The sequence below is a fragment of the Schistocerca nitens genome, chromosome 8 (genome assembly GCF_023898315.1).
Source record: "Schistocerca nitens isolate TAMUIC-IGC-003100 chromosome 8, iqSchNite1.1, whole genome shotgun sequence".
NCBI classification, from domain to species: Eukaryota; Metazoa; Arthropoda; class Insecta; order Orthoptera; family Acrididae; genus Schistocerca; species Schistocerca nitens.
In genome coordinates, this window is record NC_064621.1 from 176416462 (window position 1) to 176437630 (window position 21169).

Consider the following 21169-nt stretch of genomic DNA (forward strand, 5'->3'; position numbering starts at 1 on the left):
TGTTTAATTCATAAATTTCGGGCGTATTATAGTATTTGAGAGTTGTGGCATCGCGTTTTAGTACCTGAATAGTGTAAATTCGCGTAGTCGTCTGTCTTCTGTTTTTGTTTTGAACGGCCAGTGTCGGTTGGTCATAGCCAGTGTGCTCCCTGCCGCCGTTAGATGAGCAGCTGCCAGCAGAAAGTCGTATACTCCTAGCTCAGTTATTTGTTACATAGTTTAATTCTTAATTTCCTTGCGTGTTTTTGATACTTGCATTGTTTAATTCATAAATTTCGGGCTTATTATAGTATTTGAGAGTTGTAGCATCGCCTTTTAGTACCTGAATAGTGTAAAATCGCCTAGTCTCCTTCCGCCGCCGAGCAGTGTGTCAGCAGTGCGCAAGTAGCAGCATTACTGCATATACTAGGCAATCTTGTATTTTAATAACCGTTTAAATTTTGTGTCGATTTGTTTGTGCTCTCTGTACATTAGTTCAGACGTTCTTTGCACAACAGTTTTTAGCATGGATAGGGACTGCAACTGCTGTGTTCGGATGCAGGCTGAGTTGGCATCTCTTCGCTCCCAGCTTCAGGCAGTGTTGGCTTCGGTCACGCAGCTTGAGGCTGTTGCCAATGGGCATCACTGTGGGGATCCGGATGGGGGTTTGTCGGGGACAGCCAGCTCGTCCCACGCATCCCCCGATCGGGCTACGACTGTGGCTGCCCGGGTTACTGCCCACATTGAGGCTGATTCCTCACCTGTGGTAGAGTGGGAGATCGTCTCGAGGTGTGGCAGGGGGCGAAAGACATTCCGGAGGGCTGAACGGAAGGCCTCCTCAGTTTGTCTGACGAAGCGGTTTCAGGCACTGTCTCAGGCTGATACTGATCTTCGGCCGGACATGGCTGCTTGTTCTGTTCCAGAGGTTGCCCCTCAGTCTGCAAGATCCGGGCGGTCGCAGAGGGTGGGCTTACTGGTAGTTGGGAGCTCCAATGTCTGGCGCGTAATGGGGCCCCTTAGGGATATGGCAGCAAGAGAGGGGAAGAAAACCAATGTGCACTCCGTGTGCATACCGGGGGGAGTCATTCCAGATGTGGAAAGGGTCCTTCAAAAATGGTTCAAATGGCTCTGAGCACTATGGGACTCAACATCTGTGGTCATCAGTCCCCTAGAACTTAGAACTACTTAAACCTAACTAACCTACGGACATCACACACATCCATGCCCGAGGCAGGATTCGAACTTGCGACCGAAGTAGTCGCGCGGTTCCGGACTGAGCGCCTAGAACCGCTGGAAAAGGGTCCTTCCAGATGCCATGAAGGGTACAGGGTGCACCCATCTGCAGGTGGTCGCTCATGTCGGCACCAATGATGTGTGTCGCTATGGATCGGAGGAAATCCTCTCTGGCTTCCGGCGGCTATCTGATTTGGTGAAGACTGCCAGTCTCGCTAGCGGGATGAAAGCAGATCTCACCATCTGCAGCATCGTCGACAGGACTGACTGCGGACCTTTGGTACAGAGCCGAGTGGAGGGTCTGAATCAGAGACTGAGGCGGTTCTGCGACCGTGTGGGCTGTAGATTCCTCGACTTGCGCCATAGGGTGGTGGGGTTTCGGGTTCCGCTGGATAGATCACGAGTCCACTACTGGCAGCAAGCGGCTACACGGGTAGCAGGGGTTGTGTGGCGTGGACTGGGCGGTTTTTTAGGTTAGATGGCCTCGGGCAAGTACAGAAAGGGCAACAGCCTCAAAGGGTGCGGGGCAAAGTCAGGACATGCGGGGACCAAGCAGCAATCGGTAATGTAATTGTAAACTTTCGAAGCTGCATTGGTAAAGTACCGGAACTTCAAGCGATGATAGAAAGCACTAAAGCTGAAATAGTTATAGGTACAGAAAGCTGGCTGAAGCCAGAGATAAATTCTGCCGAAATTTTTACAAAGGCACAGGCGGTGTTTAGAAAGGATAGATTGCATGCGACCGGTGGTGGCGTGTTTGTCGCTGTTAGTAGTAGTTTATCCTTTAGTGAAGTAGAAGTGGATAGTTCCTGTGAATTATTAAGGGTGGAGGTTACACTCAACAACCGAGCTAGGTTAATAATTGGCTCCTTTTACCGACCTCCCGACTCAGCAGCATTAGTGGCAGAACAACTGAGAGAAACTTTGGAATACATTTCACATAAATTTTCTCAGCATGTTATAGTCTTAGGTGGAGATTTCAATTTACCAGATATAGACTGGGACACTCAGATGTTTAGGACGGGTGGTAGGGACAGAGCATCGACTGACATTATACTGAGTGCACTATCCGAAAATTACCTCGAGCAATTAAACAGAGAACCGACTCGTGGAGATAACATCTTGGACCTACTGATAACAAACAGACCCGAACTTTTCGACTCTGTGAGTGCAGAACAGGGAATCAGTGATCATAAGGCCGTTGCAGCATCTCTGAATATGGAAGTTAATAGGAATATAAAAAAGGGAGGAAGGTTTATCTGTTTAGCAAGAGTAATAGAAGGCAGATTTCAGACTACCTAACAGATCAAAACGAAAATTTCTATTCCGACACTGACAATGTTGAGTGTTTATGGAAAAAGTTCAAGGCAATCGTAAAATGCGTTTTAGACAGGTACGTGCCGAGTAAAACTGTGAGGGGCGGGAAAAACTCACCGTGGTTCAACAACAAAGTTAGGAAACTACTGCGAAAGCAAAGAGAGCTTCACTGCAAGTTTAAACGCAGCCAAAACCTCTCAGACAAACAGAAGCTAAACGATGTCAAGGTTAGCGTAAGGAGGGCTATGCGTGAAGCGTTCAGTGATTTCGAAAGTAAAATTCTATGTACCGACTTGACAGAAAATCCTAGGAAGTTCTGGTCTTACGTTAAATCAGTAAGTGGCTCGGAACAGCATATCCAGACACTCCGGGATGATGATGGCATTGAAACAGAGGATGACACGCGTAAAGCTGAAATACTAAACACCTTTTTCCAAAGCTGTTTCACAGAGGAAGACCGCATTGCAGTTCCTTCTCTAAATCCTAGCACAAACGAAAAAATGGCTGACATCGAGATAAGTGTCCAAGGAATAGAAAAGCAACTGGAATCACTCAACAGAGGAAAGTCCACTGGACCTGACAGGATACCAATTCGATTCTACACAGAGTACGCGAAAGAACTTGCTCCCATTCTAACAGCCGTGTACCGAAAGTCTCTAGAGGAGCGGAAGGTTCCAAATGATTGGAAAAGAGCACAGGTTGTCCCAGTCTTCAAGAAGGGTCGTCGAGCAGATGCGCAAAACTATAGACCTATATCTCTGACATCGATCTGTTGTAGAATTTTAGAACATGTTTTTTGCTTGAGTATCATGTCGTTTTTGGAAACCCAGAATCTACTCTGTAGGAATCAACATGGATTCCGGAAACAGCGCTTTATTTGTTCATGAGACCCAGAAAATATTAGATACAGGCTCCCAGGTAGATGCTATTTTCCTTGACTTCCGGAAGGCGTTCGATACAGTTCCGCGCTGTCGCCTGATAAACAAAGTAAGAGCCTACGGAATATCAGACTAGCTGTGTGGTTCATTGGAGAGACGTCTACAGACGTTAAAGTAACCTCTGGCGTGCCGCAGGGGAGTGTTATGGGACCATTACTTTTCACAATATATATAAATGACCTAGTAGATAGTGTCGGAAGTTCCATGCGGTTTTTCGCGGATGATGCTGTAGTATACAGAGAGTTGCAGTATTAGAAAATTGTAGCGAAATGCAGGAAGATCTGCAGCCGATAGGCACTTGGTGCAGGCAGTGGCAACTGACCCTTAACATAGACAAATGTAATGTATTGCGAATACATAGAAAGAAGGATCCTTTATTGTATGATTACATGATAGCGGAACAAACACTGGTAGCAGTTACTTCTGTAAAATATCTGGGAGTATGTGTGCGGAACGATTTGAAGTGGAATAATCATATAAAATTAATTGTTGGTAAGGCGGGTACCAGGTTGAGATTCATTGGGAGAGTGCTTAGAAAATGTAGTCCATCAACAAAGGAGGTGGCTTACAAAACACTCGTTCGACCTATACTTGAGTATTGCTCATCAGTGTGGGATCCGTACCAGATCGGGTTGACGGAAGAGATAGAGTAGATCCAAAGAAGAGCGGCGCGTTTCGTCACAGGGTTATTTGGTAACCGTGATAGCGTTACGGAGATGTTTAGAAAACTCAAGTGGCAGACTCTGCAAGAGAGGCGCTCTGCATCGCGGTGTAGCTTGCTGTCCAGGTTTCGAGAGGGTGCGTTTCTGGATGAGATATCGAATATATTGCTTCCCCCTACTTATACCTCCCGAGGAGATCACGAATGTAAAATTAGAGAGATTCGAGCGCGCGCGGAGGCTTTCAGACAGTCGTTCTTCCCGCGAACCATACGCGACTGGAACAGGAAAGGGAAGTAATGACAGTGGCACGTAAAGTGCCCTCCGCCACACACCATTGGGTGGCTTGCGGAGTATAAATGTAGATGTAGATGTAGAAGCATCCGCCTTACGAGCACCAACAATTTGCCCACATCTCTTAGACATAATGCACTCACACCTACACAGAACACTGTCATGGCCACGGCAGACACTTGCAACATATCGAGGACACGGCGCTGGTGCCGTTCGTGGTCAAAGACAACAGGGCAATGTGCAGGCTTGGTTAGCGTCTGCTTTTATGTTCAAGCGTGCATTTCTCGCAGTTTCTCTATGTTTTTGTGCAACCTCGGAACTTAGCGACGCAATACACAGTTTGAGAGCTGATTCTTAAGTGAGATTAAGTTTGACAAACTTCGTTTGTACATCTGCGCGCTTCTTTCACAAACCTGTGGGAAGCAAATAACAAATGTGAGAAACTAATCTGATCGTTTCAGAAGTATAAAGTCTAGTGAAGAATTCATATGTTAGTATAAAAAGATTATTATTTTTAAAAGATCACGATGTTATTAATTACGGGTGGTAGTATTAAATAATTACCACACAAAAACTTTTCTGAAATTGTTCCTGTGCAATAAAATTAATTGTAACATTTCTCAATTAAATATTTTGAGTACTTGTTCCAAGATTATAGTTCTTATGACGGAGACTTCATAACTTCTTTGGTGTTCGATTTTGATCGAGGTTGGCCATTATATTGCTGTTGTAGTTGTGAAGAAATCTGGAAACTGCGAAACAAACTATGATATGTCTGTTAGACGCCTTATTAATCATCGTACTACATGACATTGCATCGTTCTTCTTAACAACACAGGCACTGCAATACCGTATTTATCCTCCTATAACAGGCAGTGACATTCGATTAAAATGTGCACCCTTGTACGGGAATTACATAATGCGTGTACGACACAGGTTGTGACCCCAAAACGACGACAATATTGAAGTTCGGGGCTGGTCGTGAGTCGTGCACGGATTGCCAAATCAGTTAAGGCGACTGTTCGCGTAAAGGGGCGAATCCGGGTTCCCGCCATAACTTTTCATTGTTATTCCGTTATGTAGGTGGTGGTTGTTCGTATTCGCAATTGTGAATACATTTCAATGTTAAAACAAGAAATACTTTTGAATACGGGGTCGCATGGGGCTTGTACTGAGCAGACACGGCACAAATGGTTCTCTGGTGAGCTGGCTTATCAGTCAGGTGGCGTCAAAGTCAGGAATCAGCCGACGTCAGCGCAGAGTTGTTTGGCAGCGTGCGTCGTTCTGCGGTGGTGTGTCTTGGGCTGTTGCCTTGTCCTTAATCTCTTTGAGCATGCAACGCGTGGCGGACTGTTAAGAGCTGTCGACTGTACGGGCCGAGAGGATTAGCTCCGCGGTCAGCTGGCAATGTTATACGGCTCTTGATTTATAGGTGATCGGTTCTTCAGGAGTCGTGGGCTTTCCGATCGTGGGAATGGCGACGCGTCACGTGGTGTTTCAGGGCGCAAATATTTTAGACCTGGCTTCCCGACCGTCAAAGGAAGCAGCAACTGTGAGGGAGGCTCTTCCGACTGGCATGGGCTCTTTATCACTCGTGTTACCACAGTGTGAATGATTAACTTCTACATCTGTTACAGGTGGTGCTACAAATATCGGTTATTTTTTATGCATTTTCAGTTTAATTTGAACATTGTTTCTTTCTGAAGTTTTTAGGTGGAGAAGACATATTTTGGTCTTATGTCAAAGCGGTAGGTGGATCAAAACAAAATGTCCAGACACTCTGTGACCAAAATGGTACTGAAACAGAGGATGACAGACTAAAGGCCGAAATACTAAATGTCTTTTTCCAAAGCTGTTTCACAGAGGAAGACTGCACTGTAGTTCCTTCTCTAGATTGTCGCACAGATGACAAAATGGTAGATATCGAAATAGACGACAGAGGGATAGAGGAACAATTAAAATCGCTCAAAAGAGGAAAGGCCGCTGGACCTGATGGGATACCAGTTCGATTTTACACAGAGTACGCGAAGGAACTTTCCCCCCTTCTTGCAGCGGTGTACCGTAGCTCTCTAGAAGATCGTAGCGTTCCAAAGGATTGGAAAAGGGCACAGGTCATCCCCGTTTTCAATAAGGGACATCGAACAGATGTGCAGAACTATAGACTTATATCTCTAACGTCGATCAGTTGTAGAATTTTGGAACACGTATTATGTTCGAGTATAATGACTTTTCTGGAGACTAGAAATCTACTCTGTAGGAATCAGCATGGGTTTCGAAAAAGACGGTCGTGTGAAACCCAGCTCGCGCTATTCGTCCACGAGACTCAGAGAGCCATAGAAACGGGTTCACAGGTAGATTCCGTGTTTCTTGACTTCCGCAAGGCGTTCGATACAGTTCCCCACAGTCGTTTAATGGACAAAGTAACAGTATATGGACTATCAGACAGATTTTGTGATTGGATTGAATAGTTCCTAGATAACAGAACGCAGCATGTCAGTCTCAGTGGAGAGACGTCTTCCGAAGTAAGAGTGATTTCAGGTGTGCCGCAGGCGAGTGTCATAGGACCGTTGCTATTCACAATATATATAAATGACCTTGTGGATGACATCGGAAGTTCACTAAGGCTTTTTGCAGATGATGCTGTGGTGTATCGAGAGGTTGTAACAATGGAAAATTGTACTGAAATGCAGGAGGATCTGCAGTGAATTGACGCATGGTGCAGGGAATGGCAATTGAATCTCAATGTAGACAAGTGTAATGTGCTGCGAATACATAGAAAGATAGTTCCCTTATCATTTAGCTACAAAATAGCAGGTCAGCAACTGGAAGCAGTTAATTCCATAAATTATCTGGGAGTACGCATTAGGAGTGATTTAAAATGGAATGATCATATAAAGTTGATCGTCGGTAAAGCAGATGCCAGACAGATTCATTGTAAGAATCCTAAGGAAATGCAATCCGAAAACAAAGGAAGTAGGTTACAGTACGCTTGTTCGCCCACTGCTTGAATACTGCTCAGCAGTGTGGGATCCGTACCAGATAGGGTTGATAGAAGAGATAACGAAGATCCAACGGAGAGCAGCGCGATTCGTTACAGGATCATTTAGTAATCGCGAAAGCGTTACAGAGTTGATAGATAAACTCCAGTGCAAGACTCTGCAGGGGAGACGCTCAGTAGCTCGGTACGGGCTTTTGTTAAAGTTTCGAGAACATACCTTCACAGAAGAGTCAAGCAGTATATTGCTCCCTCCTACGTATATCTCGCGAGGAGACCATGAGGATAAAATCAGAGAGATTAGAGCCCACACAGAAGCATACCGACAATCCTTCTTTCCACGAACAATACGAGACTGGAATAGTCTCGTATTGTAGAAGGGTCGTTCAAAACTCTGTCATTTTAACATGTTAGATATTACAGGAAACCGACAACGTTATTCACACTACTGGCCATTAAAATTGTTACACCAAGAAGAAATGCAGATGATAAACGGGTATTCATTGGACAAATATATCGTACTAGAACTGACATGTGATTACATTTTCACGCAATTTGGGTGCATAGATCCTGAGAAATCAGTACCCAGAACAACCACCTCCGCCCGTAATAACGGCCATGATACGCCTGGGCATTGAGTCAAACAGAGCTTGGATGGCGTGTACAGGCGTGTGCAGCTTCAACACGATACCACAGTTCATCAAGAGTAGTGTCTGGCGTATTGTGACGAGCCAGTTGCTCGGCCACCATTGACCAGACGTTTTCAATTGGTGAGAGATCTGGAGAATGTGCTGGCCGGGGCGGCAGTCGGACATTCTGTATCCAGAAATGCCCCTACAGGACGTGCAACATGCAGTCGTGCATTATCCTGCTGAAATGTAGGGTTTCGCAGGGATCGTATGAAGGGTAGAGCCACGGGTCGTAACACATCTGAAACGTAACGTCCACTGTTCAAAGTGCCGTCAATGCGAGCAAGAGGTAACCGAGACGTGTAACCAATGGCACACCATACCATCACGTCGGGTGATGCGCCAGTATGGCGATGACGAATACACGCTTCCAATGTGCGTCACCGCGATGTCGCCAAACACGGATGCGACCATCATGATGCTGTAAACAGAACCAGGATTCATTTGACAAAATAACGTTTTGCCATTCGTGCACCCAGGTTCGTCGTTGAGTACACCATCGCCGGCGCTCCTGTCTGTGATGCAGCCTCAAGGGTAACCGCAGCCATGGTCTCCGAGCTGATAGTCCACGCTGCTGCAAACGTCGTCGAACTGTTCGTGCATATGGTTGTTGTCCCCCATCTGTTGACTCAGGGATCGAGACGTGGCTGCACGATCCGTTACAGCCATGCGGTTAGATGCCTGTCATCTCGACTGCTAGTGATACGAGGTCGTTGGGATTCAGCGCGGCGTTCCGTATGACCCTCCTGAACCCACCGATTCCATATTCAGCTAACAGCCATTGGATCTCAACCACCGCGAGCAGCAATATCGCGATACGATAAACCGCAATCGCAATAGGGTACGATCTGACCTTTATCAAAGTCGGAAACGTGATGGTACGCATTTCTCTTCCTTACAAGAGGCATCAGAACAACGTTTCACCAGGCAACGCCGGTCAACTGCTGTTTGTGTATGAGAAATCGGTTGGAAACCTACCTCATGTCAACACGTTGTAGGTGTCGCCACCGGCGCCAACCTTGTGTGAATGCTCTGAAAAGCTAATCATTTGCATATCACAGCACTTCTTCCTGTCAGTTAAATTTCAAGTCTGTAGCACGTCATCTTTGTGATGTAGCAATTTTAATGACCAGTAGTGTACAATCAAAAAATACAACGTTATATACAATCAAAAAATTGAGAATCTCGAGTTTGGTAATTATTTTTCTGACGTCGATATTCTTGGACTAAAATTTCTGTTTTTTTGCCGCATTAGCTTTAAGCGGGAACTCGAACTTCAGACGACTTCTTCCGCCGTAATCCTCAAGAAGCGACTGTCGCAAGTAATACAGTGGCGGTCTTCTTTTATATATAAAGTCGGCATACAAACACAGCGATGGCATACAAAAAAAAAATTGCGTATGCTATCGCAGATTATGTCAATGTCGGCGAGAGAGGGGTTCTTCTAGTTTTCAGATTAAAGTTGAAAATAAAAACCCTACTGTAGTTCTATGTAGCATTGCATAATGGAGAGTCCGCTTCCAAATCCCGCTAAGTATATAACAATTATTACACGTCAAATTTAATGTTGTACATGTAATCATTATTGATATTCGAGTTCCAGTAGGCTGATGAGTGGGACAAAAAATTTATCTTGTCAAACAGATGTGTATTGTTGTCTGTGGGGCTCTGATCACATGTGCTAATTTGCCCAATATCTCGATATCTAATGTGGCTTCTGCGTTTTGCACAACGTTCTGACAGTGTGAGTATAGACTGAACAATACAATAACTGTCGCACTCACGTATCTTACATATTCCACAAAACACGAGACCAAGACTGTCTGCTATCGAGACGGTGCCTTTTTTCATCAATTTGGATGCACAGGAAATAGGTTGAGTGCCTTCTCTTCCTAAGTCGCTACCTACTTTACTACATTCAGTTCTGCAGAATGGAACGAGCGCTATAGGCTGATTATCATGCAACATTTGAACGTCTTCGTGTTTCCGTTCCTTAGTGAGCGCTAACTTAATGTCTTATTCTCCATAGCCACTGTTTCGGAATACCTTAATGAAGTGTATAATCTCGAAATTCAACTGGTTCTCATGCAGAACTGTCATCGTTCTATGTATCAACGAATTTATATCTACTCTCTTTCTAACAGGATTGTCGTATCCGTAGTGACAAATAATCGCACAAAACTAGTAGAATTATTTGTAAGACTTTCCGAACACTGCTGGGGTAATTCCTTTCCGCACTGCATTAGTCAACATTCAAAATGCAGCACCTGTCCTGCACAAAGCTTTCTCAATGTTTGTTCTTCCTGTAAAATATATGGTTCTGTTTCTTACGATATGCCTTCTGCGCCAGTTATTTTGTAAATCTTTAATTTCGGATCTTCAAATACATTACTATGTACTTTTTAGATGTTTTCTTCTGTCGTTGCAGTTACGGGATATCGCCCAGTTGGATAATCTTCAAAAGAAGTACGATCATACTTGAATTCCATCATCCATCTTTTAACTGTTGAAAATGTAGGAGAAGGCTCCTACATCAACCTTGGATGTAGGTAGGTGGTTATATGTTCGTAGACCTTTTGCACTATTTCTATTGAAATGGTGTGAACGAATCAGCTTACAGGCCTCTTTGTTTCAGGGTACGGTTACATCTTGGCGATTTACACTGAGGCGACAGAAGTCACTGGATAACTTCCAATGTCACGTCGGGTATCCTTTTTCCCGGCGTAGAGGAGCAACTAGAGACTCAACGAGTCGTTGGAAGTCCCCTGTAGAAATACTGAGCCATGCTGCCCGTACAGCCGTCCATAATTGTGGATGTGTTGCCGGCGCATGAATTCATCTCTCAATTACGCCCCATAGATGTTCAGCAGGAGTCATATCGTGCGATTCGGGTGGCCAAATAATTCGTTCCAATTCTTCAAACCAATCTCGAACAATTGTGCCACGGAGACATGGCGCACTGTCATCCATAAAATGTCATCGCTGGTTGAAAACTTGCAATCCATGAATGGCTGGCTGCAAGTGGTTTCCAAGTAGCCGAACACAACCATTTTCAGCAAATGATCGGTCCAGTTCGACCAGAGAACGTAATCTGTTCAATTTAAACAGAGTCGATCCACATTATTATTGAGCCACCACCAGCCTGCACAGTCCCTTGTTGACAACTCGGCTTCGCGGGGTCTCCGCCACACTCGAACCTGCAAACAGTGTTGCTTCTCCGTTAGCACTGACAACTATAAGCAAACGCCGCTGCTCTCGGTCGTTAAGTGAAGGCTGTCGGCCACAGCATTGCCTGTGGTGAGAGGTAATGCCAAGAAATTTGGTATTCTAGGCACACAATTGACACTGTGGATCTCTGAATATTGAATCCCCTAATGGTTTCCCAAGTGGAATGTCCCGTGCCTCTAGCTCCAAGTCCGCATTCAGACAGTGTTAATTTCCGACATGTGGCTGTAATCCCGTCGGAAATGTTCTTCACATGAATCACCTGAGTACAAATGACAGCTCTGCTAATGCACTCCACTTTTATACCTTGCATATGCAAACTATTGTCATCTGTATACGCGCGTATCGCTATACCATGACATTGTCACCTCAGTGTATTATTTACTGAAAAGTACCACTCTTTGACTAAAACTTCATCTACGTGTCAGGGGTTCTCCAGATTTAAAATTTACTTTGTTACCTATCTGACATTTTATCTATTTTTATTAGGCTTATGATTAAAGATTTTTGCTGTTGCATGTTAAACTTTTTAAGCCACTGATAATCCAAGTGACATGCAATAAACGTCAATTTTTCTCGAAATGTTGTAGCTATGGACAGTAACACTATTCTCAAATTGCGATTCTCGTTCACTGTAAATTACGCAAAAAAAGGAATTTTTTGACAGAACGGTACTGTGATGTCTCCGTTTAAAAGAAACACATACAAAAATTCTGGTAAACAGCCGTGTAAACAAAGCTGTCCTGCAGATCAAGTAATGACTCGACTACCTTGTCTGTGGCACGAAAAGTACAGGTGATAGAAGCCAGTACCATATCTGTGCCAGGCCATGAAATTTATGCCGAGAGACGGTGGTATTTTATTCGTATTATGGATTGTTGGGTTGGCAGAAGAGCCAACACCGTGTTACTAGTGGAGGCCGAAATGCACGCGTTTTAACTCACGCAGGCTGGCGTGAGGAGGGAAGAACTATACTGACGTGAGGTCTGGAACATGACAAGGAATTAGAATTCAGAAAGCGGACGTAATTAGTTTGATACTTAACTTTAATCCATTAATGATAAACGTCGCTCTTGACGGTACATGATTAACAATATTATCTGTTCAGAATACATTCATAGTAACCGAATATGGCGCCTTGCTAGGTCGTAGAAAATGACGTAGCTGAAGGCTATGCAAAACTGTCGTCTCTGCAAATGAGAGCGTATGTAGACACTGAACCATCGCTAGCGAAGTCGGCTGTACAACTGGGGCGAGTGCTAGGGAGTCTCTCTAGACTAGACCTGCCGTGTGGCGGCGCTCGGTCACTGATAGTGGCGACACGCGGGTCCGACGTATACTAACGGACCGCGGCCGATTTAAAGTCTGCCACCTGGCAAGTGTGGTGTCTGGCGGTGACATCACATGGATCGTTTTGCAGAAAGGTAAGAATTCGGATCTTTCGACAGTGCAGCCAGAAGCTTGCTAACACGTAGTAGAAACTATAAGGTACGGCACGCTCCTTGCGGGTCCTGCATTCCAGCAGCCGAGTTTGGCCTGTGAGCCAGGCTGGCGTGCAGCGCTACGGAGCCGGCGGGCAGCGGGCAGCGGGAAGCGGCGAGCGGCGGCTGCCAAGCGGCGGGCTACGTGAGGTCATCACCGGAGGCAGCAGCCAGCGGCAGGCCAGTGCCAGCGCCACGCGATGAAAGCGCCGGGGTCCGGGCTTTCGCCGACCGCTGGCCCTGCCGCACCGCATAATTCCTGCACTCCAGGAACACCCACAAAACTGCTTCGTCACTGGCTTATATGCTCTGGCGCTTCACCGTTCTCCGAAGGAGAAATTTCGAACGGTACTTTAAGTATGGGAAAGATGTAATAACTCCAGTCATCCAACAAAAATCCAATCTTACAGCTACTAGCTTGTCGAATTTGGGGATTGCGTCCCTCCATCACCCTACAGTTACACACTGAAGTGCCGAAGAAACTGGTACACCTGCCTTATATCGAGTAGGGCCCCCGCGAGCACGAAGAACTGCCGCAACACGACGTGGAATTGACTCGACTAATATCTAAAGTAGTACTGCAAGGACTGACACCATGAATCCTGCAAGGCTTTCCATAAATCCGAAAGAGTATGACGGGGTGGAGATATCTTCCGAACAGCACGTTGCAAGGCATCCCAGATATGCTCAATAATGCTCATGTCTGGTGAGTTTGGTGGGCAGCAGAAGTGTTTAAACTCAGAAGAGTGTTCCTGGAGCCACTCTATAGCAATTACGGATGTGTGGGATGTCGCATAGTCCTGCTGGAATTGTCCAAGTCTGTCGGAATGCACAGTAGACATGAATGGACGCAATCAGTCAGGATGATTACGTACGAGTTACCTGTCAGAGTCGTATGTAGACTATCAGGGGATCCCATTCACTCCAACTGCAAACGCCCCACATCGTTACAGAGCCTGCACCACTTTGAACATCCCCTGCTGACATGCACGTCCATGCTTGAGACGCCAGACAAACGTATGGTTCCTGAACAGGGGCAGCAGTCTTTGCAGTAGTTACAGGGGCAGCAGTCTGGATGACTGACTGATCTGACCGTTTAACATCAACCAAATCGGCCTTGCTGTGCTGGTACACCGAACGGCTGAAAATCAGGGGAAACTACAGCCGTAATTTTTCCGGAGGGCATGCAGCTACACTGTAAGGTTAAATGTTTCTCTTTGGTAAAGTAAACCAGAGGTAAAGTAGTACCCCATTCGGATTTCCGGGCGGGGACTACTCTGGAGGACGTCGTCATCAGGAGAAACAAAACTGGTGTTTTACGGGTCGGAGCGTGGAATGTCATATCCCTTAATCGGGCAGGTAGGTTAGAAAGTTTTAAAAGGGAAATTGATAGGTTAAAGTTAGACAAAGTGAGAAGTAGTGAAGTCCAGTGACAGGAGGAACAAGACTTTAGGTCAGATGAATACAGGGATATAAATATAAAACCAAATAACGGTAATGCAGGAATGGGTTTAATGATGAATAAAACAATAGGAACGCGGATAAGCTACTTCGAACAACACAGTGAATGCATCATTTTAGCCAATATAGACACGATGCCCACGCCTACCACAGTAGTACAAGTTTATATGCCAACTAGTCCCGTAGATGATGAAGAGGTAGAAGAAATGTATGATACGATAAAAGAAATTATTTAGATAGTTAAGGGAGATGAAAATTTAGTAGTCATGGGGCCTGGAATGCGATTGTAGGAAAAGGAAAAGAAGGAAAAGTGATGGGGATAATATAAACGGGGGATAAGGAATGAAAGGGAAAGCCACCTGTTGGAATTTTGCACAGAGCGTAACAAATCATAACTAACACTTGATTTAAGAATCATGAAAGAAGATTTTATACATGGAAGAGACCTGGAGACATTGGAAGGTTTCAAATAGATTATATAATGGTACGACACAGATTTAGGAACCAGATTTTAAATTGTAAGATACTTCCAGGGACAAATGTGCACTCTGACCACAATTTACTGGTTATGAACTGTAGACTAAAACTGAAGAATCCGTAAGAAGGTAGGAATTTAAGGAGATGGGAACTGGATAAACTGAAGGAACCAGAGGTTGTAGAGAGCGTCAGAGAGAGAGTAGTAGGAAACGGTTGACAAGAACAGGGTAAAGAAATACAGAGAAGAAGAATGAAATAGTGAAGGCAGCAGAGGATCAAGCAGCTAAAAAGAAGAGGGCTAGTAGAAATCTCTGGGAAACAGAAGAAATATTGAATTTAACTGATAAAAATGCAGTAAATAAAACAGGCGAAAAAGGAATACAAACCTCTCAAAAAAGAGATTCGCAGGAAGTGCAAAGTGGCTAAGTGGGGATGGCTAGAGGACAAATGTAAGGATGTAGAAGCATGTATCACTAGGGGTAAGATACACACTACGGAAAAATTAAAGGTACCTTTGGAGAAAAAAGAACCATCAGTATGAATATCACGAGCTCAGATGGAAATTTCGTCCTGAGCAAAGTAGGGAAAGCAAAAAGGTGGAAGGACTATATAGAAGGTCTACACAAGGGCTATGCAATTGAGCGTAATATTATGGAAATGGAGGAGGACGTAGATGAAGATGAAATAGGAGATATGATACTGCGTGAAGAATTTGACAGAGCACGGAAAGACCTAAGTCAAAAAAGGCCCCGGGAGTAGACAACAATTCATTAGAACTACTGTTAGCCTTGGGAGAGTCAGTCATGACAAAATTCTACCATCTTATGAGCAAGATGTACGAGAAAGGCGAAATAATCTCAGACTTCAAGAAGAATATAATAACTCCAATCTTAAAGACAGTGATGTCTGTGAAAATTACCGAACCATCAGTTTAATAAGTCACGGCTGCAAAATACTAACACGAATTCTTTACAAACGAATGGAAAAACTGGTAGAAGCCGACCTCAGGGAAGATTGCGTTCCGGAGAAATGTAGGAATATGCGAGGCAATACTGACCCTACGACTTCTCACCAAAGATAAGTTAATGAAAGGTAAACCTACGTTTCTAGCATTTGTAGACTTAGAAAAAGCTTTTGACAATGTTAACTGGAATACAATCTCTCAGACTCTGAAGGTGGCAGGTGTAAAATACAGAGAGCGAAAAGTTATTTACAATTTGTACAGAAACGAGGTGGCAGTCATAACAGTCGAGGGGCATGAAAGGGAAGCAGTGGTTGGGAAGGGAGTGAAACAGGGTTGTAGCCTATCCACGATGTTATTCAATCTGTATATTGAGCAAGCAGTAAAGGAAACAAAAGAAAAATTCGGAGTAGGAATTAAAATCCAGGGAGAAGAAATTAAAACTTTGAGGTTCGCCGATGACATTGTAACTCTGTCAGAGACAGCAAAGGACCTCGAAGAATAGGTTGAACGGAATGGACAGTGTCTTGAAAGGAGGATATAAGATGAACATCAACAAAAGCAAAACGAGGATAATGGAATGTAGTCGAATTAAATCGGGTGATGCTGAGGGAATTAGATTAGGATATGAGACACTTAAAGTAGTAGACGAGTTTTGCTAGACCGCTACGGTCACAGGTTCGAATCCTGCCTCGGGCATGGATGTGTGTGATGTCCTTAGGTTAGTTAGGTTTAAGTAGTTCTAAGTTCTAGGGGACTGATGACCACAGCAGTTAAGTCCCACAGTGCTCAGAGCCATTTGAACCATTTTTTTGAGTTTTGCTATTTGGGAGCAAAGTAACTGAAGGTGGTCGAGGTAAAGAAGATATAAAATGTCATCTGGCAACGGCAAGGAAAGCGTTTCTAAAGAAGAGAAATTTGTTAACATCGAGTATAGAGTTAAGTGTCAGGAAGTCGTTTCTGAAAGTATTTGTATGGAGTGTAGCCATGTATGGAAGTGAAACATGGACGTTAAAAATAGTTCAGACAAGAAGAGAATAGAAGTTTCCGAAATGTGGTGCTACAGAAGAATGCTGAAGATTCGATGGGTAGATCACATAACTAATGAGGAGGTACAGAATGGAATTGCGGAGAAGACGAATTTGTGTCACAACTTGACAAGAAGAAGGAATGGGTTGGTAGGACACGTTCTGAGGCATCGCGTGATCAACAATTAAGTACTGGAGGAAAGCGTGGAGGGTAAAAACCGTAGAAGGAGACCAAGAACTGAGCACGCTAAGCAGATTCAGAAGGACGTAAGTTGCAGTAGTTATTCGAAGATGACAGTACTGCGAAGGAGGACGGACGAGCATAGTGCAAGCAGTCTCCTTAGTAGATCTGTCGCATCTCCAGAGCGTTCTGCAATAAAATGTCTGTGAAATCTTACGGGACTTAACTGCCAAGGTCATCAGTTCAAATGGGTCAAATGGCTCTGAGCACTATGGGACTCAACTGCTGTGGTCATAAGTCCCCTAGAACTTAGAACTACTTAAACCTAACTAACCTAAGGACATCACACACATCCATGCCCGAGGCAGGATTCGAACCTGCGACCGAAGGTCATCAGTCCTAAGCTTACACACTTAACCTAAATTATCCTAAGGACAAACACACACACCCATGCCCGAGGGAGGATTCGAACCTCTGCGAGACCAGCCGTTCTGCAATAAAACGCAGTATTCGGTTCGCCTCCCCCACAACATTTTCTGTGTGTTCTTTCCAATTTAAATTTTTCATAATTTTAATTCCTAGGTATGTAGTTGAATTTACGGCGTGTAAATTTGTTTGCTTTATCGGGTAATTGAAGTTTAACGTATTCCTTTTAGTACTCATGTGGATGATCTCACACATTTCATTATTTAGAGTCAACTGCCAATTTTCCTATCACACAGATATCTTACCTAAATTGTTTTTCAATTTGTTTTGATCTTATGATGACTTTACTAGACGGCAAACAATAGTATCATCTGCAGACAACCTAAGACGGTTGCTCAGATTGTCTCCCAAATCGTTTATACATATAAGAAACAACAGCAGGCTTATAACACTACCTTGGGAAACGCGAGGAATCATTTCTGCTTTACTCGATGGTTTCCGTCAATTACCACGAACTGTGACCTCTATGACAGGAAATGATGAATCCAGTCGCATAACTAAGATGATATTCCATAAGCATTCAATTTGATTACAAGCCGCTTGTGAGGCACGGTGTCCAAAGCCTTCTTGAAATCTAGAACTACGGAATGAATTTCAAATCCCTTGTCAATAGCACTTCGTGTGAGTAAAGAGCTAGTTGTGTTTCACAAGAACGATGTTTTCTAAATCCGTGTTGACTGTGTATCAGTAGATCGTTTTCTCCGAGGTAATTCATAATGTTCGAACACAATATATGTTCTAAAATCCTGTTGCACATCGATGTTAATGATATGGGCCTGTAATTTAGTGGATTACTCCTACTACCTTTCTTGAATATTGGTATGACCTGTGCAACTTTCTAATCTTTGGGTACAGATCTTTCGTCGAGAGAGCGGTTGTGCGTGATTGTTAAGTATGGAGTTATTGCAACAGGGTACTCTGAAAGGAAGGTAACTGGTATACAGTCTGGACCAGAACACTTGCTTTTATTAAGTGATTTAAGTTGCTTCCTACTCCGAGGATATCTACTTCTGAGTTACTCACGTCGACAGCTGTTCTTGATTTGAATTCTGGAATGTTTACTTCGTCTTCTTTGGTGAAGAGATTTCGGAAGTCTGTTTTTACTACCTCTGCTTTAGCAGCACTGTCATCAATAGTATTTACATTACTATCTCGCAGAGAAGGCATTGACTGTGTTTTGCCGCTAGCATACTTTACATACGACCAGAATCTCTTTGCATTTTCCGTCAGTATTCGAGATAAAGTTTCGTTGTGAAAACTATTATAAGCATTTCGCACTGATGTCCGCCATAACTTTCAAGCTTCTATAAAAGATCGCCAATCTCGGGGATTTTGCTTCAGTTTAAATTTGGCATACTTTTTTCATTGTTTCTGCAACAGTGTTATGACCTGTTTTGTGTACCATGGGGGATCAGCTCCTTAGTTTGTGGATTTATTTCGTATAAAACTTTAAATTGCTTCGATACTGTTTCTTTGAATTTAAGCTACATCTGATCTACACTTACATTGTTGAATTGGAAGGAGTGGAGGCTGCTTCCCAGCAAGACGTTATGTGTATTTTTAACTGCTTTTTTGAATAGACATAATTTTTGTTTATTTTTCGAGGATTTGGGAGTTCGGCATTCAGTCTCGCTACAATAGCCCTGCGTTCACTGGCCCATGTATCTGTTTTGATTCTCGTTGTTAGCTCAGGACTATTTGTTGCTAAGAGGTCAAGTGTATTTTCATAACCGTTTACTATTTGAGTGAGCTTTTGAAGTAATTGCTTGAAATAATTTTCAAAGAATTCGTTTAGCACAATTTCGGATGAAGTTTTATGCGTACCTCCACATTTAAACATGTATTTTCGCCAAAATAAGGAGGTTACATTGAAGTCACCATCGATTATAATTGTATGAGTTGGGTACCTGTTTGAAATTAGACTCAAGTTTTCTTTTAACCTTTCAGCAGTTTTATCATCTGAGTCGGGAGATCAGCAAAATGATCCATCTATTATTTTATTCCGGTTGCCAAAAATGATCTCAACCCGTACTAACTCAAACGAACTATCTACTTCAGTTTCGCTACAAGATAAACTACTTCTACCAGCAACAAACACATCACTGCCAACAGTGTTTAGCCTGCTCTTTCTGAACACCATTAGGTCCTTCTTAAAAATTTCGGCTATACTTATATCCTGCTTTACCGGGTTTTCAGTGTATATAACCATTGAGCATCATTGCTTTCTATTAGCGCTTGGAACTGTAGTTCTTTTCCGAAAGAACAACTGTAATTTACAACTGCTATGCCGATGGTTCCTAGATTCCTGTGATCTAATTGCACTCTTTGAGACTGAAGCTCTTTTTGTATTTCCGCCGGCCAGAGTGGCCGAGCGGTTCTGGGCGCTTCAGTCTGGAACCGCGCGACCGCTACGGTCGCAGGTTCGAATCCTGCCTCGGGCATGGATGTGTGTGATGTCCTCTTGTTAGTTAGGTTTAAGTAGCTCAAAGTTCTAGGGGACTGATGACCTCAGAAGTTAAGTCCCACAGTGCTCAGAGCCATTTGAACCATGTTTTTGTGTTTCCTCGAGACCCTGTAACCTAAAAATCCGCTCTGTCTGCGCCACACACCCTTGTAGCCACTTCGTGCGTTTAATGGTCCCCTGACGTATTTTGCAGAACCCGAAACCCCACCACCCGCTGGCTCAAGTCGAGGAATCTGCAGCCTACAGTGTCAAAGAACCGTCAGCGACTCTGATCGAGGCACTCCATTTGGCTCTGTACCAGACGTCTGCATTTGGTCCTATAGGTTATACTGCATGTAGTGAGCTCTGCTTTCATCTCGTAAGCAAGAGTGGCAGCCTTCACCATTTCTGGTAGCCATTCAAAACCAGAGAGAATCTCTTCCTGTCCAAAGCGACACACATCATTGGTACCGGCATGAGCCACCACCTGAAGTTGGCTGAATCCTCTGCTCTTCATTGCATCCGGAAGGAACTGTTCCACGCTTGTAATGACTCCATCCGGTATGCAGACGGAGTTCGCATTGGCTTTCTTCCCCTTCTTGTCAGCCATGTCCCTAAGAGGTCCCTGATTCGCAGAACATTGGAGCTCCTGACCAACCGACAATCCAACACGTTGTGACTGCCGGGATCTTGCAGGCTGAGAGGTTTCCTCTGAAACAAGACAAGTGGCTGCGTCTGGCTGAGGCGACCTCCCATTCGACCTCGATTTAGGAGCCAACCTCAGTGCGAGCAGTGACTGGCCACTGGTCTAGACCGATCGACGATGGGCAGTGTTGGACGTCCGTTCGATCCCCACGGCCAGCCTACAAAAGTGACACCAATCCACTGCAGCCTCAAGCTGTGTAACCGAAGCCAACAAAGCCTGCAGTTGAGAGCAAAGTGTCACCAACTCGGCACGCATCCGCACACAGCAATTACAGTCCCTATCCACACTAAGGACTGTAGAATACCACACTACACAGACAAACATAGAACTGTGGATCTTTACTGTAGACACTGAGTCTAATAAAATAAATTAACTAAACTACCAAAGCACACAGGTGAGATTATATAATTTTCTCCAGGTTAGGAAGTTGTAAAAGTCACAAAATCGGTTACTTTCCTGTTGCTGCTCTACCTTTGCCGGCGGCTACTGGCTGACTGTGTGGGAGGACTGTAGCGTTTTACTAGCTGAGTATCCGACATCTTTCGGGTATGTATTTATTTCAGTCTTCTATTAGTCCACATCTTCCTTGCCCTCTCTCACCCCAATTCTCCCTCTC